Source organism: Bufo bufo, chromosome 7 (assembly GCF_905171765.1).
Source record: "Bufo bufo chromosome 7, aBufBuf1.1, whole genome shotgun sequence".
NCBI lineage: Eukaryota > Metazoa > Chordata > Amphibia > Anura > Bufonidae > Bufo > Bufo bufo.
In genome coordinates, this window is record NC_053395.1 from 180,984,302 (window position 1) to 180,996,098 (window position 11,797).

An 11,797-nucleotide genomic window follows, 5' to 3' on the forward strand; every position below is an offset into this window, starting at 1 on the left:
CTGCCGCTTCAGTAGGGAGTCTGTCCAGAGAACAGGCCCCAGAATTACCGGGACGAGATAGAGCCCTATACCCCCTGCCCAGCGTTAGTGCTGGACCGCGAGAGGGCAGGGGGACGCCATGCAGGATGCCGGCGATTTTCCAAGGTAACGAAAAAAAAATTATAATAAATTCCATTTCCTTAGCTTCATCTCCCTGCATACAGGGAGACCTTTCTCTGCACTGTCCTCTGTAGGGACAGGAAACACTGGTGTTGGAGGAGGGTATTTAACCTTTCTCTGTTCCTGCCCCTACAGAGGTCAATCTCCTTGTATGCCGTCGTGATGATGCTATGGAAACAAGCGTTTCTCTAGAATGCAGGCACTAGTGTTGAGCAAAGTTTACAAACATTCGATTCAGCTGCCTCGCTGAATTTCATAGAAATTTTCTTTGTGATGAATTACTTCATCACGAAGCGCATTTCTTTGTAAGTAGCAGGTGCAATGACTTGTCTTGTTGAGCATAGTGTCTGAGCTGCAGACATGTTATAGAGCAGGAGGAGCTGAGCAGATTGATATATAGTTTTATGAGAAAAGATTCAGCAAAACTTATATTTTATTCATTTAAATTCTTGCTTATTCTGGGCTTTGAAGTCAAGAAGGTGGTCCCATCAGTGATTGACTCTGTAGGCTCAGCTCCTCCTGCTCTATAATGGGGCGCTTGTAGCTTAGGTTGCATTTTCATGACAGGTTCCCTTTAACCCCTTAAGGATTGGGCCTATTTTCGTTTTTGATTTTTATTCCCCCCCCTTCCGATAGCCATAAGTTTTCTGTTCACAAACCCATGAGGGTTTGTTTTTTGTGGGACAAGATGCATTTTTTTTTAATGGCACCATTTAATTTACCATGTCTTCTATTGGAAAATGAAAACCAAAAAAAAATTCCACCAAGGTTTTTTGGGTTTGGAGATTACGTTTGGCTAGGGCAGCGCTAAAGCCCGCCCGTCAGTGCCGGTGACATCAACAGGCTTCCTGGCAGCCCCATGGAGAGCCCAGTTAGTCACCGGAACTGCTGAAAATGCCTTTGCTCTGCACGACTTAGCGCAGGGCAAAGGAGGGCATCAGAACATGAACTTCTCCAATGCTCAAGTCAGGGTGGCTGCCTGGGTGAAAATGGACAACCCCTTTAAAATCAGGCACATTTTTGAACTACTGTGCTCTAACTACCGGCTGACAGACTTCAGCTATAGCTTCTGACCACTTTCTGGTGAAAGTTATAGTAAATGTGGCAGACATTGCTAAGCCCCACCCCCTTTTCTCGCTTTTAGAAAGTGGCAAACAAGCCTAAACCAAAATTTTTAAAAAAAAGCCAGAAATGGAGCACATATGGAATTTTTTTCCATTAAAATGATGTTCATGGACAGATCCAGGGTTTGTTTATAACAGAAACCAGGCTGCAGATGTGAACCCCAAGACCTAGCTTTACTTTAGTGTAAAGACTATAAATTATCAATTCATCAAATTACTAGGAATCTTGTGTAAGGCACCATACAAAGATTACAATGCTTTGCACTTCAAGAACTTTTCCTTGATTTCACACATTTTATTTCTGACATTCATTCTCACCTAAACAATCATTGAGAGAGTTACCAGATGTACATGTTCGTGATATGACCTAGAAAATGTATCCATAAATACTAGGCTCAGAATGCAGACTTTACCGGGTGAACTGTCCTACAGTGCTGCTGCAAGAAAATGAGGAAAGTAAGGCAAATGCCTATAAAGCATTATGTACCAAGAAATTTTCGAAAAAGTTTGATATAAAAAAGAATTTATTTCTGGATTTACAGTTGAGAACCAAAGGCATAAATCAATCTACATCCAGCTTCCAAATACAATGAATTAGTTTCTTCTTTCGCCCCATTCTAGCCGTGTAAAATTCAGTCTCTTAAAACTATAGGAGGGAAAAGAAAAAAAATTTAACTTGGCAATACACAGATTAGAAGAGCAATGTCACCGAGCTGCATATAACCGATAATATTAGGTCAGATATACAATTATATTAAAGGGAGGCAGTCAGCACTTTTGACCATGCTAAACTGCTGACAGCACTAGTAAGGGGCTGGGGAGAACAAACTTTTTTGGTTGTCAAGCTTTTATTACCAGGAGTGGTGTGAACACAAGGTTTTATTCTGTCAGGTTGTTCCTGCAAGTGCCCAGAAGGTGGAGCTGTAATGTGAAGTGCTCTCTGCAGTGACCTGCTTCACTGCTCCTCCCCTCTGAGTGCCAGAAGTACTGGTCTTCTGGTAGTCAGAGCAGAGGGGAGGGGCTGTGAAGGTCTAAACAGACAGCACTTCAGTGAAGCTCCGCCTCCTGGTCACTTGGCAGAATAAAAGAACATATTCAAGGGCCTTCTGAACCTTTTTTGGGGGGTCCCAGCAGTCTCACTCTATCCAGTCAGTGCTGCCATTGTCAGACTGTGCAGGTAGATCCCCCAATTGGTTAAAACCCCTCTTTACCTTTACTGCAGACTTGCAGCAATTTATTCAAAACTCATAGCAGGAATAATAATGGAATGGAACAGAGCCATAAGAATAAATGTTCCAGAATGGTTGTTACATAGGGCATGCATGTAGCCATTAAAACAGGCATATTAGGAGTGGTGACCAGTCCTCTTTAATCAATCTACATAAGCAGCCAGTTTGGTTAAGTACCACATCCTACCCAGCAAAGGCCAACAGCTGGCTGGCATGTTATGTGAACTCAAATTCACTACAGAAAAAAGCAGCTCTGCTGTGGAAGGATGCAGCAGCCTGAAGCAATGGAGATGGAGGAGAGTCTTGGACTCTCTGCCGGCACTGCTGTGATCTGTGACTAGTTAAAAAAAACAGCTTTAGGAAAATTAAAGGTAAGCATCACCTATAGGTACTGACTTGTAGAACCTAGGTTTCACATGACTGCACAGTAGTTCTTGTGAACAGCTGGATTACATTTAGAGCAGAGGGATCTTTACTAGGTGCCATCCAACTAGCTACGGTTCAGCTGGTGTAACTGATCTTTGCTGTTGCACAACTACAACTCCCAGCATGCCCGGGCAGCCTACAGCAGGAAATGGTGGGAGTTGTAGTTTAACATCTGGAAGGCCACAGGTTGGATATCCTTGTCCTAGACTTACCACTGTTCAGCTGAAGAGATCCAGATGCTCCTCTAGGGTCCCAGGGCGTTTCCATGGTATAAGGCACCTTCATATGATAGATAAGATTATAGCTGTAGTGTGTGCACATTATTACCATGTCACAGGTATTTTACCACATGAATATGGCCACTGTTCATACACATCTATGGCTACTTTCACACTCGTTTTGGCTTTACGGTTGCGAGATTCGTCATGGGCTCTCACAAACTGCCTAAAACGGATCAGTTTGGCCCTAATGCATTCTTATCGGAAAAGGATCCGCTCAGAATGCATCAGTTTGCCTCCGATCAGTCTCCATTCCGCTCTGAAGGCGGAGACCAAATGCTGCCTGCAGCGTTTTGCTGTCTGCTTGACGAAACCGAGCCAAACGGGACATATCCATTTTCTCTGACAATAGAAAATGGATCTGTCTCCTATTGACTTTCAATGGAATTCACGGATCCTTCTTGGCTAGGTTAGATAATACAATCATTCATGACAGATGCATGCAGTTGTATTATTGTAACGGATCAGTTTTTGCAGATCCATGAAGGATCCACCCAAAACAAGTGTGTGAAAGTAGCCTAAATACATAGCCGTAATCAATACAAACTTGGTTTCTTAGTCGCCAATAAAAGGGACAATCGATACAAGAATGATTATGTAGTAGCTACACAATACCTCTAGACACTTCTGGGAAAACCTCCCCCCCCAAAAAAAAAAAAAAAAAAAAAAAAAAAAAAAAGGGGGTGTAGAAAATTTCTAGCCACACTGGCTACCTGGAATTAGGCTATTGCAGTGATAGGCAAACTGCGGCTCTCCAGCTGTTGAAAAACTACAACTCCCACCATGCCCTGCTGTAGGCAGTCTTTGCATGCTGGGAGTTGTAGTTCTGCAACAGCTGGAGAGCCGCAGTTTGCCCATCACTGGGCTATCCTATAGCAGGGTTGGTCAACCTGCGGCTCTCCAGCTGTTGTAAAACTACAATTCCCACCATGCCCTGCTGTAGGCAGTCAGGGATTGTAGTTTTGCAACACCTGGAGAGCCATAGGTTAGCCATTCCTGGTCTGACCAATTACAGGGACTGAACATTAAGGCCCCTTGCAGATGAGCGTTTCTCCTGCAGAGTCCGCAACACAGCTCCCGGCCTGACCTCCCAGCGCTGTCACATAGCATCATAAATCAATATAATGCTATGTAACCCTTACAGTTCTGGAATGTATTGGATAACACTGGCATAATTCCAGAACTGTAAGGATTACATAGCATCATAAATCAATATAATGCTATGTGAATCCAGTCAGTGCTGGGAGGTCAGGCCGGGTGCTGCGATGCGGACTCGCTGTGGGAGGAACGCTCGTCTGCAAGGGGCCTAAGGGGGTTATCTGAGAAATAATGATTACCAGCATTGTCACATCAGAGGTCCGAGTCCTGGCACATGCACCGATCAGCTATTTTGGGAAGTTGCGAGGCTCAATGGAGCTCTGGTGAGTGCTGCACTCTCCTCACAGCTTAGCAAGCACAGTGCTGTACATGGTCTAGCACTTGCAGCTCAGCCCCATTGACTTGAAAGGGCTACAACTAGACCACATTACCAATTACCTAGGAAGAGGCCACTTGGACAGTGCACAGTCTGATCAGTAGGTTTTCTAGGAGTTGGGGGAACTTATATTAAATACCTATCTTGAGGATAGGTCAGCATCTTTTCCTGGATAACCCCCTTTAAAGAGGTTGCTCAGGATTAGAACTACATTGCTTCTTTCTTCCAGAACCAACAACACCTATCCAGAGGTTGTGTCTAGGGCATGGCAAACTGGCTCCAATAAAGTGAATGAAACCAAGCTGCATTCCACCCAACCTGTAGGTGTGACAGAGCATGGAAAATGGATATGTTTTTATGATCTTGGACAACTTTGAAAACACTCTGGACATAACTAATGTTACACTGCATACAGGGCCTGAGGGGGTAGTGACCAATAAGGAGGACCTTGTGCCAAAGACACTCAATCTGTTGTCTAAAGACACACTCGTCACTATTCCCTAAGGGCTCTTTCACACTTGCGTTGTTCTTTTCCGGCATAGAGTTCCGTCGTCGGGACTCTATCCCGGAAGAATCCTGATCAGGATTATCCCCATGCATTCTGAATGGAGAGAAATCCGTTCAGGATGTCTTCAGTTCAGGAACGGAACGTTTTTTGGCCGGAGAAAATACCGCAGCATGCTGCGCTTTTTGCTCCGGTCAAAAATCCTGAACACTTGCCGCAAGGCTGGATCCGGAATTAATGCCCATTGAAAGGCATTAATCTGGATCCGGCCTTAAGCTAAACGTCGTTTCGGCGCATTACCGGATCCGACGTTTAGCTTTTTCTGAATGGTTACCATGGCTCCCAGGACACTAAAGTCCTGTTTGCCATGGTAAAGTGTAGTGGGGAGCGGGGGAGCAGTATACTTACCGTCCGTGCGGCTCCCAGGGCGCTTCACAGTGACGTCAGGGGGCCCCACACGCATGGGTGACGTGATCACATGGATCACGTCATCCATGCGCATGGGGCGCTCTGACGTCATTCTGGAGCGCCCCGGGAGCCGCACGGACGGTAAGTATACTGCTCCCCCGCTCCCCACTACTACTACGGCAACCAGGACTTTAATAGCGTCCTGGGTGCCATAGTAACACTGAACGCATTTTGAAGACGGATCTTCAAATGCTCTCAGTTCACTTGCGTTGTTACGGATCCGGCGGGAACCTCCGGCAAATGGAGTGCACGATGGATCCGGACAACGCAAGTGTGAAAGAGCCCTAAGTATGTCAAGAGCTTTACTGTATATTAGTAAAGTTCACAAAAAAACTAAAGAAAAAAACTTACTTGCTTAGCCTGTAAATGGAGCCCAGAGAACCCAATTTTGCCTTCATTTAGCCATTCCACACCTCCTGTGAAGTAAAGTGACATCATTACAACCTAATGATAGAAGTTGCAGTCTATAGGGAAGAGAATGAAATCTCACCTTACCTATTCTTATGGCCCTCGCTTTCAGGTCTCACTGCTAGACCTATTGGCTTTTTGTCACACCTGTAGTACAGTAGCTATCATTCTAGTAGGCTCCAAATGATGTTGAACTCTTCCTAGACTGTCTTCGTTATTTCAGCTGTACTAGTCTTGGGGGGAGCTCCTCACTATCAGCATAGTAAATCCTGCATTCACTTCTTGGAAACTTGCAGCTCTTGTTCCTGCTGTAACTCCTTTAATAATGCTGACTGAGTCCACACCGTAATGGCGAGAGATGAGCTGTGCTAGAAGGGTCTCATGTAATCCACTGGTCTATAAAGCAGGACAGCTTAGAATTTTCTAGTACAGAATATAATGCTTTACTCCAAACGGTGAACTAAATTGAGAGCAGCCTGTTGAGGGCACACTCCCACGTAGCGTTGTCAACAAAGGGGATTGAGATTTTACAAAATCTCATTTATTCTCTGCGGAGTCTGTCTGCACCAGAATCCACATAATTCTGCATGTGGGGCAGATTCTGAATCAGCAGCATGTCAATGTGGCGGATTATCTGCCATATATTTCAGTTTGCAATGCAGAAGGTGAAATCTACAGCAGTTCTGCAACAAAATCCGCACATTTTGCAACTGCGGTACTTCGCCAGATACGCTACGGAAAATTAGCAGAAGACTGACCCACCACGTGGGAACATACCCTTAAAGTGCGAGCTAGTAAGCAAGACACTGCAAAGGGATTTTCACCAACCAAAATATTGCTGGCCCACCCTTATGATAAACCATCAATGGCTGACTGATGGGATTGACAAACAGCCTAGTGCCATTTACTCGAATGGAATGGAGCCGTAGTAACTGGAACAGATGTCAGTACAATGGAGCCAGTGTGCTTGTACAGGGGACACACCCACAGTCCCTCCATTGTACTGACTGGGGTCAGACCCATAGCAGTCAGATCGCCTAAGCCAAGGATGAGCCATCAATATTGAAGTACCAGAAAAGCCAAGTTCTCATTTTGGACATGTATTCTGGAACATTGGACCTAGATTTACTAAAGTGCAATTTGTTTTATTACATTTGTAATGAACTCACATTGACTCAACTCTAAACTGTTCTAGGAACAAAGTTCTCCAAATTGGTCTTAAGTTTAGCAACTGAACAGTCTACAAGTTAAAAAAAAATTATATAAACCCTGCACTTTTGTAAATCGCGGCTCTACATATTAAAACTACCATTAGTCTAAACTCCATAAACCACATAGTACATCTACAAACAAAAGGTGTCGCTTTGCTGCACTTAGGCTGCGTTCACATCTGTCAGATGAGCTGGCGTATGAGAGATCACCGCCGAACCTCACTACAGTTATTAGGGATCCAGCGGTGAACTACTTTTCTGCCAGAACAGTTCACCGGAGATGTAACTGCAGACTTTAAGGACCTTTCAGCTCCTTAGACCCCAGGACAGTATTAGACCATTTCAAGGGAAGTATAGGCAGACTTCACTACAGCCTTAGGATTCCACATCCATACCTGACAGAGGCAAAACTTATCAGTTTGCCAAATGGTAGTACCCCAAATCTGCAGTGGACGCATCCAGACAAAAGCCCCACAAACAAGCACGATTTTAATGTTAACACATTAGACTTCAAAATTGAGCAGTCTATGGTCATGCAAGTGGCTTGTTCCATCTACAATGTTAACACAACCTAAAAGCCCCCCCCCCCCCGCCCCTCACATTAGTTTGCCTGTCTAGAATGTATGGGGGGCTCCTAACTCTCCCGACAGATATCAGGGGAAAGTAGGATCGAAAAACTCAGATAGCTGTTTGCTGAATGACTGCAACCCTGACAGCTACTGAACATGTATGGCAGCCTTAAAGGGAACCTGCCACCGGGATTTTGGGTATAGAGCCGAGGACATGGGTTGCTAGACAATAAAAGCACACAGAGCTATGGGGACTGGGTATTGCTGATGTGCTAGCAGTCATCTAGCAGCCCATGACCTCAGCTCTATTCCCAAAATCCCGGTGACAGGTTCCCTTTAAAGGGGTTGTCTGCTTTCTGTATATGGATGACCCATTCTCAGGACAGGTCATAAATATCAGATCAGCAGGGGCCCAACTGCCAACACCGCTACCGATCAGCTGTATGAACAGAATAGTGCTGTGTTCTCTTCATCAACATTGCATCTTCGCTTCCCATTCAATGTGACTGCTCCCTCCCTATTTCAGTGAATAGGACAGAGCTGTCCTACTGTAGTGAATGAGACGGAGGAGCTGTACTTACAGGTAAATAATGGAGACTACAGCACTCGTATTAGCACTGAGGTCTTGGCAGACAGCTGCTTGGTAAGGGTGCCAGCAGTCAGGTCATCAGGGGCCCATCCTGAGGACAGATAAGTGTATGGAAAGCAGACAACCAAGTCTAGAAATTAGTCTCTGCTGCCATATTCTTATTAATCCATTTAATTTTTTTCCCCATATGAACTATCACCTTTTTGGTTTAATTAATCTGTTTTTTTCACATGGCAAGTAAACTAGACTGTTTGGATAAGAAACAGCTGCCGATGTGCAGAGGAGTCATTGCCATAGGGGCTATATGACAGTTGAAGACCGATCCTGATCCCTTGATTATGTGATTGGCCACAAGGTTAGTACAAATAATTCCATTTTTAAATAACTCAATACTAAACAGATGTGACACATGGCCATGTGGTTTACAGCCTCCCCCGTCTCCACATGCATTTCACCAAAACAAGTAAAAAAATAAAGTCTGTTGACATTTCTGGAACTATTGTTGTAATAGCGATCTATGGCTAACGAGCAGAGTACTGACTCTGCTTCTACAATTTAGGCAACGTGTGCGTCTACACCAAAATGGCACCTAGTCCTTCATTTCCAGGAATACATGTGTAGCTATAGCCACAACATATACAAAACTGCTTGTTCTGTTTAATGTGCAGCTGTACCTGGTAACATGCTGGGAAAGAAACGCTACTTATATTTGTCTGTTAAAAGGGTTTCACACTTTGGATTATTAGAATTCCCTAAAAGGAAGCAGGTTACATTAAGTAGTTTACTAGTATTAAACTATCGATTTTCTATAAAATTCGATTTGTTCTCAACTTTAAACCTCCTAATTGTGCAATCTAGGGAGTTAAAGATTTCCCAGGACTTTAATACTGATGCCCTATCAGTATGATGGGTGGGGGGGCCAAACTCACGGGATCCAGGCCAATCAGCTGTTTGAGAAGGCAGCACTGCTTCTCCATACCTCCACCGAGATCAGATACCGATGACCTAGCCAGAGGATAGGTCAGTATTAAAGTCTTGGAAAAGCCGTTTAAACAAGTGGAGGCAGAGCGCCTTTGCCTGCACCATCGAAGTAGGTCGGTGGGGGCCAAGAACCTACTATTAACAACACCCATGATGTAATAATTGGTCATGGGGAAGAAAGCAGTTAGAGGTATGCTGGCATAGTGTACCACTAGGATATGCCATCAAGTTTATGCTCTGTGGGGGTTCAGCCTCTGGTTAAGGAAATGCAGTTCTAATTCTTCTTCCTCAGGATCTGTGGTTCCCCCAGTTTTCCCTTGGACACCCACTGTACAAGAAACTGCAGCAAGTGCCATTGAAGTGTTGCAGTTCACTGAACAGTTTGGTTTAAAGGGAACCTGTCACTCTGATTTTGGACTACACAAGTAGTACTGCAGATAAGTAGTTCAGATCAAAAATGTTTTGTTTCCTTACAGCACCCGATACCCATGCCATCAGCATGCAAGACTGCAGTGTCCTGTGGCCGTAGAATTAAAAAGTGACCTAGACTCCATATCTGAAGTACTACAAGTGTTACTATAGATAATGGTTTAAAATCAGGGGGACAGATTCTGCTTTGCAGGAGAAAATTTAGAAGGGGACAACACTCCTGATAACTGCCTTTTCAGACAAAAAACAACTTCTATATGGTTACCAGTCCCAAACACATCTATAAGCTTTCCACAATATGCTGATAGTTTCCATTTTTGCATCTTAACAGCACCACCAAAAATAAGAGCAATTGCGTCAGTAATAAGCTCCCAAATGAAGAGATGAAATTGACTGTGCCGACAATCAAGGTACAGCAACAATGCACACCGAGTTTTAAAGCACTGTCTCTTATGGAAGACGTCACATAGAATATGTATCGACCACTGGTGGAAGGTTAGATGACTACATAACTCATGAAGCCATTTGAATGGCTACTATATAAAAATTAACTGGAAGTACCGTGAATTACATATCAGGCCATCAGCACCCAGTATTTGAATGTGGTACATATGGGCCTTAATTGCAATTTGGGATAAAAATTTTTTTTAATAAAGCTAATGAAGTTGTCACCTTCTGCAACCACTGTTATTTTTGGTGGTATGCAAGCTTAAAACCATTTTAGTAGCTCGACTACATGATTAAATGTTTCAAAAAGCACAACAGCCTTTCAATAGTCCAGAGAGGGAAGCTGGCCCCTCCATGGAAGGATGCTGTGCCAAATAATTGAGGCAAGCTTACAGATAACAAGGCAGATTTATTAGAAAACATACATGTCTCAAGCTGTGTAACATACAAATGGAACTCACTTATAAAAATTAAGTAGCTGTCCATTACTATAAAGTTTATATAGCCTTGCATGTTAAGGTTGGGGGAAAAAAAAAAAAAAGCCTTGAGACAGAACAGGTTCACAAAAGGCAAGTTGAGCCCAGTTCACATTACAAACTTTTGTTACCAATTCTACCGTAGTGCCACTATGGGTACAGCATCACGATTGCACTCCGTTATAAGCTGTAGTTAAGTTACCCTGCAACAGACTATACTGGTTTTAAAAGTATAGATATTCAAAGAAAGGATGAGGCTGCAGGTCATTATGCTTTGAAGGGAACCTAGAACATGCGGTAGTCATGTTAAAAGAAAGTTGGTTCCTTCCCCCCCCCCCCCCCCCCCCCATCAATTAGCAGAAGTAAAGCAAGAAACTCGACTACAAAATAAAAGGTTTTTTTAACACTCCAAATACCACTTTGTTCCGTTCTTGATTCTAGTGTTGGAGGACCTTTCATCAGTTTTGACATCGGCTAATCATAGTATTACCTTGTAGGGTTGCCCCCACTGATGCCATGGGTGTGTGCCCCCCCCCCCCCCGGATGATTTGGCACACTATTATGAGCAGTATACTCGCAACTGGAAGAAGTCAGTCTCCTGCTGTGGGCGTCTCCTTCTCCATGGCTGTGAGTGCGATCCAATCAGAGTGGACCACACAGCCAGGGAGAAGGAGCTCAAGTTCACGCAAGATTCCTTCTCCCAGTCTGTGTGCGGTCCGGTCTGCTCTGATTGGATCGCGCTCACAGCCAGGGAGAAGGAGACACCCACAGCAGAAGACTGCATTTCCTCCCCATTGAGAGTATACAGATTATTATAATACGGGGGAAGGGGCACAGCAGGCGAACGGGGGAGGGGCTGTGCTTTTGAAGAAAAACCATGGAATCAGTGGGGGCCGCCCTACAAGGTAATACCATAATTAGCCTATGGCAAAACTGATAAAAGGTCCTCTTTAAGCTGGTACCGGTAAATTCCTTCAGGCATGCAGCTCAGATTTTTTTTAATAATCTGACATTAACTCAAGAA

At 44.1% G+C, this 11,797-nt stretch overlaps 1 long non-coding RNA gene across 1 annotated transcript; it reads right to left on the minus strand.

Annotated features, from left to right (window-relative positions):
• Positions 1-1,789: 1,789 nt before the first annotated feature.
• Positions 1,790-8,089, minus strand: LOC121008198. Its single transcript, XR_005780527.1, has 4 exons — positions 6,159-8,089; positions 6,015-6,076; positions 3,151-3,217; positions 1,790-1,929 (listed from the first exon to the last, which is right to left on the minus strand). It is a non-coding gene; the product is annotated as an uncharacterized LOC121008198 (long non-coding RNA).
• Positions 8,090-11,797: the final 3,708 nt, after the last annotated feature.